Source organism: Hordeum vulgare, chromosome 6H (genome assembly GCF_904849725.1).
Source record: "Hordeum vulgare subsp. vulgare chromosome 6H, MorexV3_pseudomolecules_assembly, whole genome shotgun sequence".
Classification (NCBI taxonomy): Eukaryota; Viridiplantae; Streptophyta; class Magnoliopsida; order Poales; family Poaceae; genus Hordeum; species Hordeum vulgare.
The window spans coordinates 298,112,566-298,136,175 of record NC_058523.1 but is presented as its reverse complement, the minus strand read 5'-3'; positions in this window follow the sequence as shown (position 1 = coordinate 298,136,175).

Genomic DNA, 23,610 nt, shown 5'->3' with positions numbered 1-23,610 from the left:
CATGCTGTCCTAATAGGGGATCGTCCCGTATTAATTTTCATGAGTGTCCGGATTGCTCAACCTCCATAGATAAAATGCTCATGTTTTTAGGGACCCTTTGCCATGTATTTTAGAGTAGTGTTTGCATATTTTTGCATGTAGGTTCCATCGCTAGTGTATTATACCGTGTTTAGGACTTTATCTCGTATATACGTGTGGCGATATTATTGTTGTGCAACCCCACATATTATATATGTTTCCGGGGTTGAAAATTCCATATAATTTAACTGTGTATTTAGTTTTAGCTTTTGGCAAGTTAGTTCGCGTGATATTTTTGCATGTAGCCCTTTTGTTTATTTTGTGTGATTTAATCTGTGCTTCATATGAAGGAGTTGTCAACTAGAGATATGCCCTTGGATGTGTAGACTAGCCTCTGGTAATTTTGGTTGCAATAGAAATCAATGTTTAGGTGTGTTTTGCTTGATCTCAACGCGCTAGAAAATAGTGCTGTTTTGGAGATGCTAAAATATTTCTAAGTCTGAGATATGTTATATTTTGTTGTTGTCTTTGCATGAGTTTATCTGGTGTTCTGTAGCTCTTTTGAGGTTGGTGCAATGGAGTTAGTTGTAGACATTAGGATTCTCTAGCATGTTGTCCATTTTCATGCCATTTGGAATCCTGTAGCTTATGGTTTTAATGTTGTCAATATGCCTTCAGGTCGTAAACTGCACTATCATAAACTGTGTTTTTCTCTAAGTCTGAAACAGTGTGTGAGATGCCATTTTGTAACTTCTTTTCCAAGTGTTCCACGCTTCCATGCTAGGTGTTATTAGTTGTATGTTGTAGTGAATCTTTCCCTCTATCGTCTCATGCCTTGGTTGAGTATATTGGATTTGTGTAGCTCGTAGTTGTGGGGTCTAGAAAATGCCATGTGGCTGATTTTGGCAGATTATAGTGATTTCTTGTTTAGCTCGTACTTGTTGAACCGTTGCTCCGTTTTGATCGTGTCCTATATGAAACTTGCTTAGAATCTCGTGTAATTTCATATTATCTTGCTGGTTGTGTGTTTTGAAATGCTTGTAGCTGTCGTTGCACACATATTGCATTCATGCCATGATATCTTGCGGTGTTCGTATCTTTTGTTCCGTAGCTCCGTTGGAGATGTTCTCTATGTGTAAATTGCTTGTAACGACGCGTATAATCACGTGAACCTATTTGTTTTGATGTTTAACAAACATTTAAATGTGTTAGTTCAGATCTGGTCAGAATTTTAAATTAACATGGGAGGTCGTTCCGGATGTGCTATATGTCATTTCCGACCTCATTTAAAATGCCTAGATAGGTAGTTTAATTACGCTTCACCTCTTTCCATGTTTAACAACATTTAATATTGCCGTGTACCTAATCGGGATAGAACTAAATAAATCCTTATGTGGAGTTTCGTCAATATGCAACTCGTTGCATATTGAACTTCACTTAATGTGTAGTGTTTGATTGTTGTAAATTGACATGCCATGTCTTGCATATGTCCAACCGCTCATGCATCGTATGTGTTGTGCATCGTGTGGTGTATATCGTGTGTTGTTGCGTGTTTCCGGTTTGTTTGGCTCAATAGAGTTCCGCAAGCGTGTCGGAATGTGAGGACTCGTTCGACTACATCGGTTCATCTGCTTCACGGAGTCATTCTTCTTCCAAGAGGGATCTCAGGCAAGATGACCATTTCCCCATATACCATTACTATCATTGCCATGCTAGTTTTATCGTTTCTATCGTTATGTCTCGTTGCCTACCACATGTTAAATATCAGCCTCCCAACATTGCCATGAAAACCTTCAACCTGATCACAACCTAGCAAACCACTGATTGGCTATGTTACCGCTTGCTTTACCATGTGTTAGCGTTGCTAGTTGCAGGTGCAGTTGCTTCCATGTGATTACATGGGTTCCTTGTTATACCACCCTATTAAATGCTATTTAATTTAATGCACCTATATACTTGGTAAAAGGTGGAAGGCTTGGCCTTTCTAGCCTGGTGTTTTGTTCCACCTTTGCCCCCTTAGTTTCGGTTACCAGTTGTTATGGGGACCCCCTTGATAATTCGTTTTAGATTAAAGCTGGTCTGGCAAGGCCCAACATTGGTACTACATTTGCCCAACATAATAATTTTGTTAATACTGAAAGCATAGGGCGTCAGGAACCCGAGTAGTAATTTTACATAATATAGGGAGGGCCAGTGCTGATGGTGCTGGTCCAAAACACAACACTGTGCGAGGCTAACCCAGGGCAACTTGGGAGATTTCTATCAGGCCTCCGTACGCAAAGCTTATCCGTCGTGTCCTGAGAACGAGATACGAGGCTCATATCGGGATCGTCGAAACGTCGGGTGACCTTGCTGGATTAGTTTTACCTTTGACGTATGTCTTGTGCATCGAGATTCCGGTGATGCTTTGGGTAATCTCAGAGTTGAGGTTTTCCACTAAGGAGTCCGACGAGATCGTGAGCTTCGTGATCGAGGATTTCTATGCGGCTTGTGGTAATTTGTGATGGATTAGTTGGAGCACCCCTGCAGGGTTAAATCTTTCAGAAAGCCGTGCCCGCGGTTATCTGGCAACGTGGAAACTTTGTTTAACACTGGTTCTAGACAACTTGAAGTTAATTTAATCAAAACTTGCCAACTGAGTGCGTAACCGTGACTGTCTCTTTCGTGAGTTCCTTCTCCGATCGAGGACACGGTGGGATTATGTCTGACGTAAGTCGGTGTTCAGGATCATTCATTTGATCATCAGTAGTTTACGTCTGTCATGCGTAGATCATCCCCCTCTTATTCTTGTACTCGTAAGTTAGCCACCTCATAAATGCTTAGTCGCTTGCTGCAGCGTCACCACTTAACCATACCTCACCTATTAAGCTTTGCTAGTCTGGATACCTTTGGAAATGAGATTGTTGAGTCCCCTGTGACTCAAAGATTACTACAACACCAGTTGCAGGTACAAGTAATGATTACTTGACGCGAGCATGTTGATTGTTCATTTGGAGTTGCTTCTTCTTCTTCTTCTTCATCGATCTAGGATGGGTTCCAAGCCGGCAACCTGGGATAGCAAGGATGGACGTCGTTCTTCTTTTCTCGTTTGTTTTCGTCCGTAGTCGGACCCTGCTCTTCTTCATGATGTTTATGTATTGTACTGATGTGACTCTGATGTAGCTTGTGGCGAGTGTAAACCAAGTCCATATATCTCCTCTTTTCAATACTTGTACTTGTAACGATATCCATTCTTGCGAAACGACGAGATGTGCTTCTATCCCAGACGAGGCCCTCGTGCCAAATTGAGGATTGGATCGCATCTTGGCCGTTACAAGTTGGTATCAGAGCAGTACTGACCTAGGAGCCCCCTTGATTGATCGAACTTGGCCGAGTCGAGTGTAGTGAAAAACTGCTTTGAGTCTACTTATATATCACAGAGTAGGATTCTTTTTTCTCCTCTTCTATGCTTTGATGAGGAATCTTGACGTAATATTTTAATTCTACTCCTCTTCTCACTCAATTTTTTTTAGGATCACGAGGATATTTTTGGAATCTATATGATGTCGATGTGACGGAGTTCTGTCTTGGTGCCTCCTGTCTGACTTGATTTCTTCCGGGGAGTTGAGCTCCAGGGGATTCTCGAGGACATCACTATCATTCAGATTTCATAGTATCTCTGGACACAGGACGTTTGAAATTGCTTCAATACTAGTAGTGGCGAGAGGAGTCCGGCTTCCCCAGTACTGGTGCAGAGAGTTCCAGATGTATCGCCATACTTTGTATCATTGTGATTACGAGTGTCTGAAATAGACGAGGTTCCGAGATTCTGGTTATGTGTTGATGGATGTGATACACTAGACGAGTTTGTATAGGTGTTGTGTGACATATTACTCCTTGTATCTGTGGACCAGATTGCATGACCAGAAATTTTGGGAGTTCTTAGGTGGGAATTCAAGCAGTTACTTATAGGACAATCTTCCAACAAATGCATGATGTTAGGTTGGGGTTCGACATCTAGTGGATTCGTTTGTTCACGGTCGACTTACAGTGGTTCTCGTTGTGTCTTAAAGAGTCCTTGTAGCTTGCTACGACTCGGGGACGCTTCGTATGTCGTGTGCACTGCCTTGCACAGGATGGCTACTGTAAGGATCCAGCCCGTGCGATCCTGTCCACGAAAATATCAGACGAAATCTCTCTCATGAATTTGTTCAAGCTTGCTTTGTAAGCCGCACCCGTTGTTTTGTTGGAATATGGTAATTCAAGTTGCTTCGATGTCAAGTGGTGATTTCAGATCTTTCCTAAGTGGTGTTCTCATATTTTTATGTGAATACTAATCCTTTTGCTCAATTAAGTTGTCGTTTCAATTCTTCTCAACCGGAGTTGTTGTGTCAATTCTTTTTCATCCGGTGTGCTTATCTTCAAGTGAATTTTATCCTCTCCAATTTTGCAAGATCAATATCTCTTTTCTTTCCAGAGTTCATCTCATCTGTTACAAGTTGTCTTTGTTTTTCCCCGCCCTCCCACCCTTTCGTCAATGTTTCAGTCATCATCCAAGTGTCTTCCTCTTCAGTGATGCTTCCACTATCTTCTCTGCTGTGTGGTATCCGGTGATTCATTGGGAAGATTCTCAGGAGTTCTAGTTCATCATTTCTTCATTCTTGTCATCTTTCAGTGAATTCAATTCAGTTATCGGTGTTCATCATATCCTTTTCATCCTTGTAATTCTTTCCCATGTTGAAAATTCCTATCAAGTCTTTTTGTTGTCAGTTCTCTCTATTTATCCGGAGTGTTGAAGTTATCTCATAAGTTTCTGGTTTTCAAATCTTTCAACTATTTCGAGGTGCTCACCTCATTTAGTTTTCTTTATACCGGTGCAATATCTCTCCTTCTAAGCAACCTTTCAACGGTGATTCCTTTTAGTGGGCCCATAACCCACAGGTTCTTTCCCAGGATCTTTTCTGACTCTTGTAGTCTTTCCGGAGTTCTCTTATTCTTTTCAACTATGACGTAAGAATGATTTCCATCAGTCATATCCCTCTCCAAGGTCTATTCGAACCAATTCTCATATTTCTCTCAACATTTCATTCTTCTTTATTTCGGAGTGTCTCAATTATTCCTGGTGGTGTTCTCCTCATCATTCTCAGCTTGGGAGACAGAAGGAGTGCTTCTCTCGATCTTGCTCCATTCTGGTGAAGATTCATCATTTTAGGTTTGGGGCATCATCTCGAATTGTTGTTAATCACTAGTATTCCTTCAATATCTATCCGGTGCATTTCAATGTTGTGTTCATTTCTCGATCCTCGGAAGGCCATCATTTCAGAAGATTTCTTTGTTCTCAGCCTTCACTTTCGTTCTCAAATCCTTCTCAATTGTTGCCTCTTCCTTCGTCTCTCAATTATTCTAGTGTCTTGTTTAAGTTTTCTTCTCTCAGGTGGCTCATGATCTCTTCATTCTCATGTAACTCCATTCATGCATGGTTGCCTCATTCGTTTCAATTCTCACTGGTGTCTCCTTCAAGACTTCTTCAAGTTTGTGCTCGTATCTGTCCTCAATCATTTCTTGAAGAATAAGTGGTTCGCTAAATCCGTTGCTTGTCATGAATTAAACTTGGTGAAGGATAAGCATAACATAATTCTTATTCTTGTTCATAGTGATCTGAATTCTTCTTCCGGAGTGGCTCATGATATCAATTCTTTGTCTCAAGGTGTTCTTCAAGATTCTTGTGGTGGTAGTTCTCAATTTCTTCTTCGTTCTTTTCTTGCCAAGAGCTAGTTTCTATTCTTTTTAACGGAGACCTTGTGATGTTGCTCTCTTCAATCTATCATCTTGTTCTGACAAGATCATATTGTTTCCTTGTTCAATTTAGTTGTTTGTTGTGTATCTTGTCTAGTTCTCCTATCTTATCGAATTTTTGTCCCCTTTTCCTTTCGAAGTGTTGCCGAAATTTTCCGTGAATTCTTGCTTGTTTCTCTTATCATTCCTCATCTCTTTGCAACCTTCAAGGATTGTTGGTCTCACTCGTTTGTCAAAGAAGCGACTAAGTTTTACCTTAAGCTTTCTCATCCTCTTCCCCTTTCATTCTTGGATCATGGGTCGAGATCCTCTTTTAGTGTAGGAGAGTTGTGACAACCCGAGATCGACGCTCCAGAAGATTCCCCCTTTATTCCGTCTTCCTCGTGTGTTTATTTTTATCTGTCGCATCATCATCGCATCATTCGCATCATCTGCATTGCATCGGCATCCCTTGGCCGCCAGTTTTCAGAACTTGCATCCGTTATTAGTTGCGGTTCTCGTCGTTACCCGTTCTGAGGCCGACCGCACTCGCACGCGCCCCCGGCATCGTCAAAACCTGTTTTTAAAAGTGTGTATAAAATATTCTCTGATTGAGTTGAAACTTGGCGTGCTGTCTTAATATAATATAGGTAGGCCGCCTATCAAATTTCGTCGCAATCGGAGTCCGTCTGGTACCCGAACGGTCGACCGTAGCGACACCGTATTCGGTCTATCGTCGGACGTTTTTTGGTGTTTTAAAAAAATACGTTGTCGGGTGCCTGTTTCCCTCTCATCTCCGGCTAACCTACTCTACACAGCCACTTACCCGTCCACGCGTGCGAAACCGTTTGATTTAGACCGCGCGGTTCAAACTGGGGCGAAATTCTGCTAATCCTAGCCCCCCCATTGTTATATATAGACCCCCAGGCCATTATTTAGACACCCACTCCCACTCCACCTCGTTTTTCGTGCCCTCCTAACCCTAGCCGCCACCTGAACCTGTTCCTCCTCCCACCTCGAGCCAGGCCCGCCCGGGCCTGAGAGAGGCCCGCTACGATCGCATCTGGTCCTGGGGCAGCCAGCCCCCGCAGCAGCAGTGCCGCCGACTCGCCTCCTGCAGCTCCCCGCCGCCTCCGACCAGCATGTCGTTGTGCCCCGTCGCCTCCTCGTCGCCTTCTCGCCGCTTGGACCTCGCCCGCCGCCGCCCTCGCCCAGCGTTGCCTCCACCCGCGCAGCTCGGAGCGCTACCCCGTCGCCAACTCCGCACCATCGTAGCTTCCTGCCCCATCGCCGCTCGCGTGCCACTGCTCGCCCCCTCCGCCGGCCGGATCAGGCCAGATCCGGGTCGGAGGTCGCGTTCCCTGCGTCCCCTCGCCCTGCCGGGGCCCCAACCGCCGGTGTCGCCTCCCTGGGAAGCCGCCGCTGCGACGCGTTCCCTGTCTCGGGCATGAGGACAGGGACGAGCCTCCCGTGTCGCGCGCTCCCTAGGCCCGATCCGCTCCCTGGGCCCGATCCGCTCCTTGGCCTCGTCGGCCTCGTCTCCCTGCCTCGACCGCTGGCCTGCCTCCCCCGCCAACTTGGGCCGAGCCCATGGGTGAGCAACCCCCGAGCCTCTTATCTAACGCCCTAGGCATCTTTTGCTGCTACACCCATTGTTTAGACCCATTAGCATTATCTTTTTTTAGGATTTTCGGATTATTTCTCTCAGGGATTTTAGATATTTTAGAACGCTCGTAGTTTTCAAACCGTATGTCGGATCGAGGCGAGTCATATATGGAACTTGTGTAGTTTTGCGCATAGATTCGTAATTTGCAACTTTCATGCATGTTCGAAATAGTTTGACCCGCCGAATGCCTACTTTTGCGTGCTGTCTTAATAGGGGATCGTCCCGTATTAATTTTCGTCTGTGTCCGGATTGCTCAAGCTCCGTAGATAAAACGCTCATGTTTTCAGGGACCCTTTGCCATGTATTTTAGAGTAGTGCTTGCATATTTTTGCATGTAGGTTCCGTCGCTAGTTTATTATACCGCGTTTAGGACTTTGTCTCTCATATACGTGGGGCGATATTATTGTTGTGCAACCCCACATATTATATATGTTTCCGGGGTAGAAAAATCCATAGAATTTAACTGTGTATTTAGTTTTAGCTTTTGATCAAGTTAGTTCGCATGATATTTTGTCATGTAGCCCTTTTGTTTATTTTGTGTTATTTAATCTGTGCTTCATATGAAGGAGTTGTCAACTAGAGATATGCCCTTGGATGAGTAGATTAGCCCCTGGTAATTTTGGTTGCAATAGAAATCCATGTTTAGGTGTGTTTTGCTTGATCTCAACGCGCTAGAAAATAGTGCTGTTTTGGAGATGCTGAAATATTTCTAAGTCTGAGATCTGTTATATTTTGTTGTTGTCTTTGCATGAGTTTATCTGGTGTTCTGTAGCTCTTTTGACATTGGTGCAACGGAGTTAGTTGTAGACTTTAGGATTCTCTATCACGCTGTCAATTTTCAACCCATTTGGAGTCCTGTAGAGTATTGTTTTGCTTCTGTCAATATGCCTTCAGGTCGTAAACTGCACTGTCATAAACTGTGTTTTTCTCTAAGTCTGAAACAGTGTGTGAGATGCCATTTTGTGACTTCTTTTCCTAGTGTTCCATGCTTCCATGCTAGGTATTATTAGTTGTATGTTGTAGTGCATGTTGCCCTCTGTCGGCTCATGCCTTGGTTGAGTATATTGGATTTGTGTAGCTCGTAGTTGTGGGGTCTAGAAAATGCCATGTGGCTGATTTTGGCAGATTATAGTGATTTCTTGTTTAGCTCGTAGTTGTTGAACCGTTGCTCCGTTTTGATCATGTCCTATATGAAACTTGCTTAGAATCTTGTGTAGTTTCATATTATCTTTCTGGTTGTGTGTTTTGAAATGCTTGTAACTGTCGTTGCACACATATTGCATTCATGCCATCATATCTTGCTCTATTCGCATCTTTTGTTCCGTAGCTCCGTTGGAGATGTTCTCTATGTGTAAATTGCTTGTAATGACGCGTAGAATCACGTGAACCTATTTATTTTGCTGTTTAATAAACATTTAAATGTGTTAGTTCAGATCTGGACAGAATCGTAAATTAACAGGTGAGGTCGTTCCGGAGGTGCTATATGTCATTTCCGACCTCATTTAAAATGCCTAGATAGGTAGTCTAATTATGCTTCACCTGTTGCCATGTTTAACAACAATTAATATTACCATGCACCTAATCAGGATAGAACTAAGTAAATCTGTATGTGGAGTTTCGTCAATATGCAACTCGTTGCATATTGAACTTCACTTAATGTGTAGTGTTTGATTGTTCTGAATTGACATGCCATGTCTTGCATATGTCCAACCGCTCATGCATCGTATGTGTTGTGCATCATGAGGTGTATATCGTGTGTTGATGCTTGTTTCGGGTTTGCTTCGTCTCGATAGAGTTCCGCAAGCGTGTCGGAATGTGAGGACCCATTCGACTACATCGGTTCGTGTGCTTCACGGAGTCATTCTTCTTCCAAGCGGGATCTCAGGCAGGATGACCATTTCCCTAGATACCATTACTATCATTGCCATGCTAGTTTTATCGTTTCTATCATGATGTCTCGTTGCCTACCACATGTTAAATATCAGCCTCCCAACATTGCCATGAAAACCTTCTACCTGATCACAACCTAGCAAATCACTGATTGGCTATGTTACCGCTTGCTTTACCATGTGTTAGCGTTGCTAGTTGTAGGTGCAATTGCTTCCATGTGATCACATGGGTTCCTTGTTATACCACCCTATTAAATGCTATTTAATTTAATGCACCTATATACTTGGTAAAAGGTGGAAGGCTTGGCCTTTCTAGCCTGGTGTTTTATTCTACCTTTGCCCCCTTAGTTTCGGCTACCGGTGTTATGTTCCATAATTGAGCACTCCGTGTTGTTATGGGGACCCCCTTGATAATTCGTTTTAGATTAAAGCTAGTCTGGCAAGGCCCAACATTGGTACTACATTTGCCCAACATAATAATTTTGTTAATACTGAAAGCATAGGGCGTCATGAACCCGAGGAGTAATTTTATGTAATACAGGGAGGGCCAGTGCTGATGGTGCTCGTCTAAAACAGAGCACTGTGCGGGGCCAACCCAGGGCAACTTGGGAGATTTCTATCAGGCCTTCGTACACGCAGCTTATCCGTCGTGTCCTGAGAACGAGATACGCGGATCCTATCGGGATCGTCAACACGTCGGGCGGCCTTGCTCGATTAGTTTTAACTTCGACGAATGTCTTGTGCATCCGGATTCCGGTGATGATTTGAGTAATCTCAGAGTTGAGGTTTTCCACTAAGGAGTCCGAGGAGACCGCGAGCTTCGTGACCGAGGATTTCTATGCGGCTTGTGGTAATTTGTGATGGATTAATTGGAGCACCCCTACAAGGTTAAATCTTTCGGAAAGCCGTGCCCGCGGTTATGTGGCAACGTGGAAACTTTGTTTAACACTAGTTCTAGAGAACTTGAAGTTAATTTAATTAACACTTGCCAACTCAGTGCGTAACCGTGACTGTCTCTTTCGTGAGTTCCTTCTCCGATCGAGGACACGGTGGGGTTATGTCTGACGTAAGTAGGTGTTTAGGATCATTCATTTGATCATCAGTAGTTTACGTCCGTCATGCGTAGATCATCCCCCTCTTATTCTTGCACTCGTAAGTTAGCCACCTCATAAATGCTTAGTCGTTTGCTGCAGCCTCACCACTTAACCATACCTCACCTATTCAGCTTTGCTAGTCTTGATACCTTTGGTAATGAGATTGCTGAGTCCCCTGTGGCTCACAGATTACTACAACACCAGTTGCAGGTACAGGTAAAGATTACTTGACGCGAGCACTGATTGTTCATTTGGAGTTGCTTCTTCTTCTTCTTCTTCATCGATCTAGGATGGGTTCCAGGCCGGCAGCCTGGGATAGCAAGGATGGACGTCGTTCTTCTTTTCTCGTTTGTTTTCGTCCGTAGTCGGACCCTGCTCTTCTTCATGATGTTTATGTATTGTACTGATGTGACTCTGATGTAGCTTGTGGTGAGTGTAAGCCAAGTCCATATATCACATATTTTTAGTACATGTACTTGTAACGATATCCATTCTTGCGAAACGACGAGATGCGCTTCTATCCCTGATGAGGCCCTCGTGCCAAATTGACGATAGGATCGCATCTTGGGTGTTACAGATCCCACATGTAATTATTATGAGAGATAAAAATATTGTGGAAGAAACTTCCATGTTACTAAATCACCTATCGTTATGTTGAAATTGCTATTGTCTCTTTCTTGTTCCTTGCATATGGTAACTATTGGTTGTCCTTGACAATATGTTTTCCTATAAAATGCCTCTGCATAGGAAGTATGTTAGACTTAGATGTGATTTTCACATGCTTTATGATGCTCTCGTTGTGCTTCAATTCTTTTCTTTTGTGTGATCATCATTGAATTATTAATGCCTAGCTAAGGGCGTTAACCGATAGCGCTTGTAGGGCGGCAACCCAATGAATAAATTTACTTTTGGTTTTTGCTTTCTGTTTTATTGTGTCCACACCATCATAATTCTGTTATGATTGTGTTTTTTGTGTTTCTGTTTGTGTTTGAGCCAAGTAAAACCTTCATGACTAGTTTTGGTGATGGTTGTTTGATCTTGCTGAAAAAGACAGAAACTTTGCCCTCACGAAATTATTTTTAGTTCCTATCCAGAAAGAGCTTTTGAGTTTATTATTTTTTCTGCTGGTTGATATGCCAATTTCCCTAATTGTCATAATTTTTCAGCATTTTTGAGATAATAGAAGTATATGAAGTATACATATTGCTACAGACTGGTCTGTTTTTGACATATTCTGTTTTTGTTGTGTTGATTGCTTATTTTGATGAAACTATGGATAGTATCGGGGGTACTAGCTATTGAAAAGTGATAATACAGTAATATAACAGCAATATAAATAGAAATCAAGTTTTCTACAGTACCTAAAGAGGTGGTGGTTTGTTTTCTTATGCTAATGATATCACGAGTTTCTGTTTAAGTTTTGTGTTGTGAAGTTTTCAAGTTTTGGGTGATGTTCTCATGGACAATGGGATAAAGAGTGGAAAGAGCTCAAGCTTGGGGATGACCAAGGAACCCCAAGCCAAATTCAAGGACACCAAAAAACCTAAGCTTGGGGATGCCCCGGGAAGGCATCCCCTCTTTCGTCTTCAATCCATCGGTAACGTTACTTGGAGCTATATTTTTATTCACCACATGATATGTGTTTTTCTTGGAGCATCGTGTATTATAGGAGTCTTTTCTTTTTGTTGTGTCACAATCATCCTTGCTGCATACCTTTTTGAGAGAGACATGGACTCATCATGAATTGGCTAGAATACTCATTGAGCTTCACTTATATCTTTTGAGTTAGGCAATTTAGCTCGCATGTGCTTCACTTATATCTTTTGAGCTAGACAACTTTGCTCTAGTGCTTCACTTAGATTTTTTTTGAGAACGGCGGTGTCATATTTTGGAGGAATAAACACTCTCGATCTTCACTTATATCTTTTTGAGAGTGCTCTCTCTGAGTAACTTGGCAGTTGGCGTGTGCCATGAAAGAGTCCTAAAGATGATAGGCATCCAAAGAGGATATAATAAAAACTTCCATATTCTTGTGCATTGATTAGAAAGAGAAGTTTGATTCCTCACAATTAGTTTTGAGATATGGATTTGGTGATATTAGAGTTATGTCAGTAGGGTGTTGTGAATCTAGAAATACTTGTGTTAAAGTTAGTGATTCCCGTAGCATGCACGTATGGTGAACCGCTATGTTAGGAAGTCGGAGCATAATTGATTTATTGATTATCATCCTTTGTGTTGCGGTCGGGATCGCGCAATGGTTAACACCTACCAACCCTTCCCCTAGGAGTATGCGTTTAGCATTTTGTTTCGATTACAAATAAAACTTTCGCAATAAGTATATGAGTTCTTCATGACTAATGTGAGTCCATGGCATAGATGCACTTTCACCTTCCACCATTGCTAGCTTATCTAGTGCCACGCAATTTTCGCAGGTGCACAAACCCACCATATACCTTCCTCAAAACAGCGACCATACCTACCTATTATGGTCTTTTCATAGCCATTCCGAGATATATTGCCATGCAACTCCCACCGTTCCGTCTCATGACTTGTGCCGTCACTTTCATATTGCCATTGCATGATCGTAAGATAGCTAGCGAGATGTTTCAACGTCATATGCTAAGCTAGCTCGTTGCACATCCCGGTACACTGCCGGAGGTATTTCGTATAGAGTCATCATTGCTCTAAGTGTTGAGTTGTAAGTAAATAAAAGTGTGATGATCATCACTATTAGAGCATTGTCCCATGTGAGGAAATAAAAAAAAGAGGCCAAAGATGCCCACCAAAAAAATGAAAAGAGGCCAAAGAGCCCAAAAAAAGAGAGAGAAAAAGAGAGAAGGGACAATGCTACTATCTTTTTCCACACTTGTGCTTTAAAATAGCACCATATTCTTCATGATCGGGAGTCTCTTGTTTTGACACTTCCATATACTAGTGGGAATCTTCATTATATAACTTGGCTTGTATATTCCAATGATGGGCTTCCTCAAAATTTCCCTAGGTCTTCGTGAGCAAGCAAGTTGGGTGCACACCCACTAGTTCTTCTTTTGAGCTTTCACACACTTATAGCTCTCGTGCATCCATTGCATGGTAATACCTACTCATTCACATTGGTATCTATTGATGGGCATCTCCATAGCCCGTTGATACGCTAAGTCATTGTGACCATCTCCTCCTTTTTGCCTCACAACCTCCCCCACACTCTATTCCACCTATAGTGCTATATCCATGGCTCACGCTCATGTATTGCGTGAGAGTTGAAAAAGTTTGAGTAAGTAAGAGGACGAAAACAATTACTTGGCCAATACCGGGGTTGTGCATGATTTAAATTCGTTCTGTGGGGATGATGGAGCATAGCCAGACTATATGATTTTGTAGGGATAACTTTCTTTGGCCTTGTTATTTCAAAAGTTCATGATTACTTTGCTAGCATGCTTGAGGTATTATTGTTTTCATGTCAATGGTAAACTATTGTTTTGAATCTTATGGATCTCAACATTCATGTCACAAGAAAGAAGTTACAAAGGACAAATATGTTAGGTAGCATTCCACATCAAAAATTCAGTCTTTATCACTTCCCTACTCGAGGACGAGCAGGAGTTAAGCTTGGGGATGCTTGATACGTCTCCAACGTATCTATAATTTTTGATGGTTCCATGCTATTATCTTGTCAACTTTGGATGTTTTGTATGCATTTTATATGTTTTTTGGGACTAACCTATTAACTCAGTGCCAAGTGCCAGTTCCTGTTTTTTCCGTGTTTTTGACCCTTTTCAGAGAAGAATATTAAACAGAGTCCAAACGGAAAAAAAATCTTTGGAATGATTTTTTCCGTAACAGAAGATACGTAGGGAACTTGAGAACCAAGGCAAAGGACCCCGGGGGAGGCCACAAGCCCCCTAGCCGCGGCCTGGGGGGGCTGCGCCTACCAGGCTTGTGGGCCCCCCATGGATCCTTTGCCCTACTTCTTCCGCCTATAAATTCCCCAAAAATCTGAAACCACCAGAGAGAGCCACGAAAATACTTTTCCGCCGCCGCAAGCTTCTGTCTCCGCAAGATCCCATCCGGGGCACGTTCTAGTGCCCTGCCGGAGGGGGGATTCGGAGACGGAGGGCTTCTTCATCAACACTATTGCCTCTCCGATGATGCGTGAGTAATTCACCACAGACCTTCGGGTGCATAGCTAGTAGTTAGATGGCTTCTTCTCTCTCTTGGATCTTCAATACAAAGTTCTCCATGATCTTCATGGAGATCTATCCGATGTAATCTTGTTTTGCGGTGTGTTTGTCAAGATCCGATGAATTGTGGATTTATGATCAGATTATCAATGATTATTATTTGAGTTTTCTCTCATCTCTTGTATGCATGATTTCGTGTCCTTGTAATTCTCTTTGAGTTGTGGGTTTTGTTTGGTCAACTTGATCTATAATTCTTGCAATGTAAGAAGTGCTTGGTTTTGGCTTCATACCGTGCGGTGTCCTCACCCAGTGACAGAAGGGGTAGCAAGGCACGCATCATGTTGTTGCCATCAAGGGTAAAAAGATGGGGTTTATATCTATTGCATGAATTTATCCCTCTACATCATGTCATCTTGCTTAAGGCGTTACTTTGTTTGTTATGAACTCAATACACTAGATGCATGCTGGATAGAGGTCGATGTGTGGAGTAATAGTAGTAGATGCAGACAGTATTTGTCTACTTTTCTCAGACGTAATGCCTATATGTATGATCATTGCCTTAGATATCATCATGAATTTGCGCGGTTCTATCAATTGGTCGACAGTAATTCATTCACCCACCGTAATACTTGCTATCATGAGAGAAGCCTCTAGTGAACACTATGGCCCCCGGGTCTACTTCACATCATATTTTCAGCTCTACACTTTTACTTTGTTGCGCTTTCGACCTTCACATCTCACCTTGCAATTAATCGTGAAGGGATTGACAACCCCTTTATAGCGTTGGGTGCAAGTTTGTTTGTTTTTGTGCAGGTACATTGGTGACTTGTCTTGATACTCCTACTGGATTGATACCTTGGTTCTCAAACTGAGGGAAATACTTACTGCTATTGTGGTGCATCACCCTTTCCTCTTCAAGGGAAAAACCAACGCAAGCTCAAGAGGTAGCAGCCCTCGCCACCGCATCCATTCTCCTTAACATACGGCCTTAGCGTACTCACGACAACTTCGCACCTCATCACCTTCTCTTTGGTTCTCCACCCTCTTATGGTGAGCTTCATATCTTCAGCTGTCTCTGGTACCCTAGAGTCATCCCTACTGCGCCCCATAAGCTTGCCCCTCACTCTGTTGCGTGCATCTTCCTTGTCTACCCACTCAACACTAAAGGATACCGTTGTTATGACCCCGTCTCCCATGGTGTCTTCACCTCGCAACACATTTACCTTAACTAGAACCGGTTTCCATTTCAGCAGGTACATGCAGTTGTCGCATCACCGCCGATCACCAGCGGCCCTTCGACACCCCCCTCTGGTGGACGGTCTCGGTTGGCCCTTGGACCATCGCCAGGTTTCGGCGCTCCTCGCCCCGTGGACCAGCCTGCCGACCACGCTTCTTCAACAACTGTGGGTTCAGACTCCGGGTCTGCAGGCTCCTCCAGAGCTGTGACCGACTCCTCCATGGTCGGCTCCTCTGTAGCTGGCCCGTCCGCAGCCGGTCCCTCCACGGTCGACTCTTTAGCGGTCGGTCCCAGTACAGCTGGCCACCTTGCGGTCGGCCCATCCGCAGCTGACCTATCTGTAGACGGCCCCTCTACAGTCGGCCCATTTGCAGACGACCTCTCTGCAGCCGGCCCTTCTCTTGACAGACCCTCTGCATCCGGCTCTTCTGCAGACGGCCCCTCGGAAGTCGGCCCCTCGGCAGCCGACCCGATGGCCTAGGCTAGGTTCGGTATTCACCAAACGAGCCTGCGGTACTCCAGCGACAAGTACCTTCTTGCAGCATCCAGCTCCGAGCAGTCGCCACTTCCTGTTTCTGTGCTGGCCGCACTCCATGATCCTAACTAGCTGGCTGCAATGAAGGAAGAGTTTGTCGCCCTTCAGCGGAATTGCACCTGGACTTTGGTTCCGTGGCCTCCTCGCGCCAATGTCATCAGCGGCAAGTGGGTCTTTCACCATAAGACCTGCTCCGATAGCACTCTTGAGCTCTAGAAGGCTCGTCGGGTGGTCCATTGTTTCCGTCAACGAGCTGGTGGTGACTTTATCGAGATGTTTGCCGGTTGTCAAACCAGGCACGATCCACACCGTTCTCTAGTTAGATGTCTCTCATTGCTGGCCTGTTCATCAGATGGATCTCTCCAACGCCTTCCTCCTTGTTCACCTTGCTGAGCAGGTTTACTGTGAGCAACCCACTGGTTTCATCGATGCTACTCATCCCAGTCATGTGTGCTTGTTGTCCCGGTCTTTCTACGGCCTTGAGCAAGCTCCACGCGCCTGGTACCAGTGTATCGCTGGATTTCTGCAGACACTGGGATTCTGTGTTACTCGTTGGGACACCTCCTTGTTTGTTCTCCACCATGGCAAAACGACTGCTTATTAGCTACTATATGTCGATGACATCATCCTCACGACCTCCTCCACAGCTCGTCTTCAACAGATTACTCTGCGGTTGCGTAACGAGTTTGCCATCAAGCATTTGGGAGCTCTTCATTTCTTCCTTGGCATTGAGGTTGTTCGGCGACCTCACGACTTCTTCCTTCCTCAACAGAAGTATGCGCATGACCTGCTTGAGCGCGCTGGCATGCTCAACTGTTATCCTATCGCTACTCCTATTGACATGAAGGCTAAGGTTTTTGCTCACGAGGATTCACTGGCGGCAGATGCTATGTTCTATTGCTCCATTGTTGGTTCTCTTCAGTATGTGACACTCACCAGACCAGACTTGCTGTATGGTGTGCAATAGGTGTGCCTCCATGTGCACTCTCCTCGTGATTCCCACTAGACGCTCGCGAAACGGGTTCTCCGGTATATCCATGGCACGATGTCCCTCGGACTCACAGTCACGGCTTCTCCCTCTTTGGATCTAGTGGCTTATTCTGATGTTGATAGGGTTGGCTATCCTGACACATGGCGCTCCATGTTCGGCTACTGCATATATCTTTGTCCTACACTTGTCTCATGGTCGTCCAAACGACAACCAACCGTTTCAAGCTCAATTGCGGAGGCCGAGTACCGAGTAGTGGCTAACGCAGTTGCCGAGTGTTTCTGTCTTCAGCAGGTTCTAGAGGAGTTGCATCACGATGTCACATAGGTCACGACTGTCTACTGTGACAACATCTCTGCTGTATATCTTTCCGCCAACCCCACTCATCATCGCGGGACGAAGCACATCGAGCTTGATATCCACTTTGTGCGCGAACAGGTCGCCCTTGGTCACATTATGGTTCTTCATGTTCCGACCGCACAACAGTTCGTCGATTGGATGACTAAAGGACCGCCTACTTCCACCTTCGAGGATTTTTGTTCCAGTCCCTGTGTCTCTAATGACGCTTCAAATGCGGGGGGGGGGGGGGTGTTGAATAAAAAGATTGCATGTATATTGTGTCATTGGGCCCACCTCCTAGGTCCTTGTATAGTTGAGGTAGAGGCCCATGTTGTGCCTATATATACGTGCCTAGTGCACCCAATCAATATTGAGTGTTGCACAGCCTAAAAGTAATTCTCTACATTCTTGCTTTTAAAACATTTCAGAAAATTTAGGGAAACTTAGTGGACATATATATTCCATATATAAGAGTTTCAACACATGATCATGTTCAAAATATTGGAAAAACCCGTTCAAAACCCTTTCTCCATATTTGAAGCTTTTGAAATATTTCTACTAGAAATATTCCCAGTAAATTCCAATTATAGCAAGTCGCACATGATGTATTTGATGATCTTGCCAAGTTTCATCTCAATCCAAGTTGATTTGGTTCACCTAAATATTCCAACACCAGGTGGTGCATCAATGGTGCTCAAATTTTGAGCAACTCTACATTGCCTATCTATGAGAACCAAAGTTGGGCAACTCTACATTGCCTAGTGTCTCCAATGGTGCCCAAATTTTTTGGACATGTTCTGATACTCTAATAGTGCATCCACACCAGGTGATGCATCAAGGAGATCAGATGAACTTGTCCCAAGCCCCTCAAAACCACTCTTGCTGATTTCTGGAATTGGGAAACTTTACGTTATAAAGTTTCTCCAATTGATCCCAAACTTTTTGGGCATGCTCTAATACTCAAATAATGCCACCGCACGAAGTGGTGCATTAGTGGGAATTAGTTTGCATGAATTTATATGGAGGAAGTCATTTCTGCCCATTTCCCGGGTTTTTTAAGTTTACATTGGAAACTTTCTACGAAAAATCCCAAATTTGGTGTCCAATCTCATTTTCACCTAACATGTGATTCTGTTAAGTTTCATAGCAAGTGGACTCCACTTGCTAGCCCTAACACACATCAAACACCTTCTGCTCATTTACCAAATTTGTTGTTTTGGCCCCTTCCACTATTCTCCTTGAGCTCAAATTTTTACCACAGCCCCTCATAGTTTCCCTTTACCTCTAGTAAGTTTTGCATGGTCGTGGTACAATCATTTGGGGGGTGTAAAACCCCAAGATTCCCTATTTTGGACAGAATTGGCATGACTCTCTTCCTCTCTCCTATTATTCTATGCATGTTGCTGCCCCAAGGTTTACCACAACACCTTAGTGTGATAATGCCCCATGTCAAATAAAAATATGGCATGCTCATGTGGAAAATATGAGCAACCCTTCTAAAGCTTGACTTTAGCACAAATGTGACCTTGTACTACAAGTGCTACCTACACTGCTCTCCCTGGACTGAAACTTGGCAATCTTCAGGTTCTTGCATAGCTAGGGCTACGAGACATGGTTTCATCCCATGTGCCCCCTAGTAAAAACACTTTTTGCTAGCCCCAAGTTTACTGCAACAAACATAAAGAGAGATGAAACCCCACCTACACTGCGCCATATGAGGTCAAACTCCTCTATCACTCCAAAGCAAGCATGCCTTGCATGCTAGACAACGTAGCCTGACCAGAGGGTGGCCTTCATACCAAGTGGCCTGGTGACCATGCAACTGACCTCCAAAGTGGTGCTCTGCAATGCCCACCAGCTCTGTAGCTTGTTGTAGGTTTTGGAAGGATGCACCCAACACGCCTAGCATCTCCCTTTGACCTCCCACACCACTCCCCAACACCAGCTTGCCTCCAAGGCAGCTCAGGCACGCGTGTTCTGCTGTGCCGAGAGCACCTGAGGCTACCTGAGCCCCTTCTTTCTCATTGCCCCTTGTTATATTCCTCCCCAAACGCCCTGTTTCCCCCCTTCGCTTCTCCTCACTCCCGCAGATCTCCAAAGCTCATCCATTTCTCCTCCCGCGCCCTGCAATCGCCCCCATGGTCGCAGCTAACATTCGGACAACCCCGGGGCTCCCCTCCTCCCTAGGCACTCCGGTGTCCCTACGTCATAGTTGCAAACCCCTTCCCCCATGCCCATTCCTCCACAGAACACCATGCATAGCAGTGCCAATGGTGGCTGACAGCACCCCCCCCCCCCCCCCGCGGTCTCCTGTGCTAGCTTTGCTACAACCCTCCCCTATTGACGCGTCGCACCAAGACGGAAGCGGAGCAACCTCGCGAGATCGCTGGCATGCGCTACAACACAAAGGGTAGCTGGTGCCGCCAGGGAAAGTGTTGGCGCCGGTCGGCTCCCCCTCCCCTGCTCCCTCTCTATTCGAGCGGAAGGACGAAGGACGCCCTTCCAAGCAAGCCCCACATGTAAGCGGGCCAAGCGTCAGGCCTAGGCGTTTAAGTCATCGCGTCCGCCGTGTATTCCGCCTCTGTGTAGAGAAGGCGCACTCCACGAGGTGCATCTTTGATGTCACCTCAGACCCAAACGCACAAAGCGCAGTTTAGCCCTTTGGTATCACCCCCTTTTCCCCGTTTTTTTTCTCAGAGACTATATAAATCATATAAAATTCATTTCTACTCCAAATTTACGAATTCAAACTCCTACAGACTCCTAAAATCATGTGTTATGCAAATAAGTGCATTGCATATTTTTCCACACACTTTTTCAATAGGGATCAAATTCAAAATTGTGTTTTATCTAATCAAACCCCTCCTTGCAAAATTCCTATGGCATTCAAATCAACTCCAATTGGAGTGATTCCAATTTCAAGGTGACTCTAATATCATGTACTATTTTTCCAGACCTAGTGAACATTTTTCTCTGCATTATTTTTATTTCACCAAATAAATAGCCCTTTTTTTACCATATAACCGATATTAGAAAATCCATAGGAAATACATACCAACTGCAAATCCTATGGAACCACCTCCTAAATGATTCTAAAATCATGCCCTTTTTGGTGTGCACATCTACTCATTTTTATAAAAAAAATCTGTAGACTTCTTATAGGATCACCGATACCTCCTTTTCAGCCATTCAAAATCCTGAGGTGACCCAAATCCATTAGGACTACATTAGGAATTTTTCTTATGACAAGAGATGTCCAAGAAAAATAATACTCCTATTTATATAGCACTGTCTGTTTCTTCTTGTGGTGTGGCTTATCGTGGTTATTACCGAAAATAGTTGACGAAGTAGACGAGGTGCTCGGAGTGGACTAGAAGCTCGTGAAGACCTCGAAGACTTTGCTGAACCAGGCAATCAACCCTTTGAGCATGTCTAAGAAACTACTTTTATGCATGTCATATAACACTTCATTCCGAATCATTGAATCATGTTGAGTAAGTGACCACCTTGGTGGGTTTTTCCAATAACTCCTTGTTGATACTTGCACTTGGGAATGACCCTACCTTCCTATGAGGGTTGTGAGGGTGGGATGTAGTTAGGTTGCTTGTAGTACTACACATGGGATTGGGTACATGCAAAACGATAGTAAAAGAGGGTGATTTCAAATGTTTTACAAAACCCCCTTCAGGTGCCACTAATGCCCGAGGGTGATGTGTTGAGCTAGGGAACCACTTGATGAGGGAGGGGTATACTGAGGCCAGTTGTGTGAGTGGTTTCTAAGAACCAGATTAGATTTAAGATTTTTCGACCGTCCCAACCTTACATGTATGACCACAATACCCCTTATGGGATGGGGCTTTGCCGATTACTATGGTCGGTGATAGTAGAGAGCCTGCATTACTAGGGGCGGGAGTGACGTGGTCACTCTCGAGACAGGGGCGTGCCAGGAAAAAGGGCGACCATCAGCTGTTTTTACAAACACCAGACACACTGTTTCGTGCCCTCGTGGATGGTACTTGTGATGTACAACACAAGGGACTATCACCAACGAGTGGACACGTTGATAGTATCATCATTGGAAAGGTGATGTTCGGGTACTTACCTCGGGCACGATAAATACCACAAGTCGTATTCTGACATGAAAGTTTCCCAAGTCTTGTGGGTAAAGTGTGCAACCACTACAGAGTGTAAAACTATTCGAATAGTCATGCCCATGATCAAGCACAATTGGGTGGTGCTGCTTAAACTATGTCTAGGAGTTTTCCCTTAAACCTAGTGTGTGTGGGGGGATGGTGGGAGTACGAATAATGAGTTAAGTCAGATGACTTGGCATGATGGGTGAACATGGGTTGTTCAGTCCTCAGGTGATGTTGATATCTGTAACCTGTTCACATGTATATCGCTTACCTCGTGATGCATGTCGTATAAGAAGTTGATCATGTTATTGCATCAGGGAAAAATCTTCTTACCGCAAAATAGCATACTAGTGTTATGTCATGCTTTACTATTGCCTTGTTCCTTATCATGGGTTTCTTGCGATTACATTCAAAGTACTCATTGGCTTGCCACTTGTTATTTCATTAACCAGGTAACGGAGAACATGAGATGGTGAAGTATACGTTAGTGACGGTCCTGTAAGCTAGGGCGCTTCCGAGTCAGAATGCATGTAGGGTTAAGGCAGATTGCATGGGTTCTCGCTATCTTGGAAGATTTCGATCTATGAAGACTTGGCCATAAGGGTCATATCCGAGCTAAACGGTACGTAATGGATGTAAGGCTCTCGTTATTCGGCTTCTGTGTGTTTAGGTACCATTGATCTTCGGGATCACTATACGCGTGCATTCGATGATCATGCCTTACAAGTCGGGGTTCCACAAAAAGCTTGTACACTACAAGAATTAGCTTCTTTGCCGTTTGCCATCACAGACGACAAAGAGTATATCACGGACGGCAAAGATAATATCACAGATGGCAAAGAATCTCACTGTCGTTAAAATTTCTGCGTCAGCCTACGACGACATTGTAGCTTCTTTGGTGTCTGTCTCTCCGAAGCGTACGGCAAAGGGCTTTGCCGTCAGCTTTTCATAAGAGCAGTCGGCAAAGTGGTCGAGACGATAGCCGACAGGCGTTGCCTCCGTTAGGGGCTAACGGGGGCTTTGCCGTCTGCCTCCCCCCTCTTCTTTGCCGTATGCCTCCCCCTCCTCCTCCCCTCTCCTCTGTGCCGTCTGCCTCCCCCCTCTTCTTTGCCGTATGCCTCCCCCTCCTCCTCCCCCCTCCTCTGTGCCGTCTGCCTCCCCCCTCTTCTTTGCCGTCTGCCTCCCCCTCTTCTTTGCCGTCAGCCTCCACCTCCTCCCCCTCCTCTGTGCCCTCTTCTTTGCCGTCTACCCCCCCAGAAGCAGACGACAAAGATACTATATGGCAGCTGCTACTACCCAGGTTGCACAGCTGGGCGCCACGTGGCACCTTTGCCGCCAGTCAGCTGATGGCAAAGGCCTTTGCCATCAGCTGGGAGACGGCAAAGAGCCTATATTGTCACATTTTTGTTTATTTTTTCTATTTCACAGCACATATACATATAATTCATAGCGCATATATTATAAATAGTTCACAACACATATATGATATACATATAAAGCTCATCAATGCCATTTGATCATCAACGTACATCCCATATATCAAAAGAACCAACACATACAAAGTTTCATCCATATATACATACATATAGTTGCACATATATTTTTCATCCATATATACATATACATATAGTTCCACATTGTTCATCAACTCAAATAAAAATGGAAACTAAAGCACTCCAATGCCAGCTTCCATGCATGTAGTACATCCAATCTGCAAAATGGGAATAAGAAAGTCAGAAGTAGAAGAACAACAACATATATATGAAAAATAAGCTA